General features: G+C 46.1%; 1 pseudogene across 1 annotated transcript; it reads left to right on the top strand.

The window, feature by feature from the left end:
* The first annotated feature begins 1,488 nt into the window (after window positions 1-1,488).
* On the top strand, window positions 1,489-2,715 carry LOC101566808 (annotated as a pseudogene). Its single transcript, XR_192892.2, has one exon. The product of XR_192892.2 is annotated as an adiponectin receptor protein 1 pseudogene (transcript).
* The last annotated feature ends 570 nt before the right edge of the window (window positions 2,716-3,285 follow it).

The raw sequence follows: 3,285 nt of genomic DNA on the forward strand, positions 1-3,285 counted from the left end.
TGCAACTGGAGACCATACTCATAAGTGAAATAAATCAGATCTCCATGTATAAGCATCATACTGTCTCACTAGGTACAATAGTTACTGTAAAAGGGAAAAAAACTGTTAAAAGATAAAGAACAATTGGGATGAGGGGAAGAGGGAAAAAAGAATGAAAGGAAAAATATGTATGTATATGCAAAGGATAGCTTGGATAATTGTGCTGATTCCTGCTGATCTATTATAAGAAGCAATTAATGCTTAAATGTTTTTTTCTCTCTCCTTTTTAATTGTTTATGATTTTTGTACAAATTTTTCATGCTTATAGCTGGTACTCTGAACAACTAATTTGAAGACAGCAATACTCAGTATAACAACTGTTGTTGAATTCCTATTATATTATTTAGTGAAATTCTGTATCATTTCTAATTTTTTTGTACTATATATTCTCTTTCCAAAAAAAAAAAAAAAGCAAAAACAAAATACAACAACAAAAGAAAGAAAAAAAGAAAGTCTTGGAAACAACTCAAATGCCCAAACGAGGAATGGATAAAAAAAAAAAAAAATGTGATGTTTTATACAATGAAGCACTACTCAGCTATAAAAATGACAAACTTGAGACATGTATAGGGAAGTAGATATGATTTGAGTTCATACTTTTAAATGAAATAAATCAGTTTTGCTAGTATAAACATTGTATGCTTTCCCTAGTGTAAGATTCTGAAAGAGTAAATAAGACCCAAAATGCACAATAGATATTGTGAAATGGAAAGAAAACGTTTAAAAGGACAGAGATACTGGAATGGGGGAAAGGAGAAAAGAAAGAAGGAAGAAAGGATGGCTGGAAGGAAGGAAGGAATATACACACATCCAACATAGTAAAGATAATTACATTACCAATTGTTATTAGCTCATTGAAAGGAAAGATATATGCTTGTATTGATTGTTCAATTTTTCATGTCTAAATCTTGTAATATGAGTAACTACTTTGAAGATAACAATATGCAATGCAATAACTATTGTCACTGTCCTACGACCTTGTTTTGAAATTTTAAAACCTTGTGTTTATTTTTTATTTTTCTTTTCTCTAAAACAAAATAATTAGAAAATTAAAAATCAACAAAAATAAAAGTAAGGCGGCGCGGGGAGGCCGCTGAGCATCGGGGCCGCTCGACCGCGGGCCTCCGCCAGCGCCGCGGTATGTAGCGCCGGGGACCGCGGGCTCCAGCAGTGCCTGCCCGCTCGCCCGGCCGCAATTTTCCCGCGGCTGGCTAGGGGCGGGGCTCGGCCCGAGCGCTCAGACGGCGCAGCCTCTACCCGCGCGGGGACAGCCCGCCCTGAGGTCCCGCGGGTCCCGGCGCCGCGCGGGAGCCGGCCGGGCCTCGGTTTCCCCGCCCTCGCGCTGTGAACATTTCTGGCCCCTCCCGCGCGCGCAGCCTCCGGTCGGCTTGCGGAGCGCAGCCTGCGTGCGGTTGGGCCCCTCGGCCGGCCGGCTGTCCGTGGCTCGCAGCAGCCTTGTGTCTGCCATTACAGGGAGATCTCTGCCCCTTGGGGCTGAGAGACCCCAACCTACCCCAACTGAAGCTGCAAAACCTTGAGGTACCAGCCAGATGTTTTCCCACAAAGGATCTGTTGGGGCACAGGGCAATGGGACTCCTGCCAGTAACTGGGAAAATGACACAGTGGAACTGGCTGAACTGGGACCTCTACTAGAAGAGAAGGGCAAGCGAGCAATCGCCAACCCAACCAAAACCAAAGACGAGCAAACATGCCCTATGCCTCAGGAAGAAGAGGAGGAGGTGCGCGTGCTGACACTCCCCCTGCGGGCCCACCATGCCATGGAGAAGATGGAAGAGTTTGTGTAGAAGGTCTGGGAGGGACGCTGGAGGGTCATCCCATACGATGTGCTCCCTGACTGGCTAAAGGACAGTGACTACCTATTACATGGCCAGAGACCACCCATGCCCTCCTTCCGGGCTTGCTTCAAGAGCATCTTCTGTATCCACACAGAAACTGGAAACATCTGGACCCATCTACTTGGTTTTGTGCTCTTTCTCTTTTTGGGAATCCTGACCATGCTCCGACCAAGTATGTACTCCGTGGCCCCACTGCAGGAGAAGGTGGTTTTGGGGACGTTCTTTCTGGGTGCAGTGCTCTGCCTTAGCTTCCCCTGGCTCTTTCACACTGTCTATTGCCATTCAGAGAAAGTCTCTCGGACTTTTTCCAAACTGGACTATTCAGGGATTGCTCTACTGATTATGGGGAGCTTTGTCACTTGGATCTATTATTCCTTCTACTGCTCCCTACAGCCTCGGCTCATCTACCTCTCCATCGTCTGTGTCCTGGGCATTTCTGCCATCACTGTAGCAGAGTGGGACTGGTTTGCCACTCCTAAGCACCGGCAGACAAGAGCAGAAGTGTTCCTGGGACTTGGTTTGAGTAGTGTTGTGCCCACCATGCACTTTACTATTGCTGAGGGCTTTGATAGGCCACCACTGTGGGCCAGATGGGCTGGTTCTTCCTCATGGCTGTGATGTACATCACCGGCACTGGCCTTTATGCTGCTCATGTTCCTGAGCACTTCTTTCCTGGAAAATTCGACATACGGTGCCAGTCTCATCAGATTTTCCACTCTTGGTGGTAACAGCAGGCTTCGTCCACTTCTATGGGGTCTCCAACCTGCAGGAATTCCATTACAGCCTGGAAGGTGGCTGTACTGACAACTCCCTGCTCTGAGCCTTCCCACTCACGTGGTGGAGGAGCAACTTCCCAAGTGCTTTTAAAGACAACTTCTTGCTGAAATGAGAGGAAGACTCTGAGTTGTCTGTTTCTACAAGAAACCTCTTAGAGAATCAGTACCAATCATGCGTCAGCTCACTCTTGACAGCCTCTGAGCACAGACTTTCCATTTCCATTCCCCAGCTGGGGAGGGTGCAGAGGGCCAACCTAGTCACTCCCTGCTCTGCAGCACCCTTCTTGGCAAAGCAACTACTGGTCCCTCCAGAGACAGAACTTTGAAGCTCATGTTGAGATTGTATCCCCTTCCTCCAACCACTTTGGGAAAAAGTTATGGACTGGGACACTTCAGAAATTGGTTTTCTTTTTTTTTTTTTCCTTTTCTGAAAGAAAAATGTCCCTCCTTTCCCCCCATCCCTACTTTGTAACCTGGCTTATAACAGGCCATACGTTTTTCTAGCACACTTTTCAAAAATGATTATAACCTGGTCCATCTTTCTAGGGCCTAGATCTGCTTTACACAGCAGGAATAATAAAGCCACCAACTTTTACATAGCCCTGCTAATCATG

This window comes from Octodon degus, unplaced genomic scaffold, assembly GCF_000260255.1.
Source record: "Octodon degus isolate 3935 unplaced genomic scaffold, OctDeg1.0 scaffold00272, whole genome shotgun sequence".
NCBI classification, from domain to species: Eukaryota; Metazoa; Chordata; class Mammalia; order Rodentia; family Octodontidae; genus Octodon; species Octodon degus.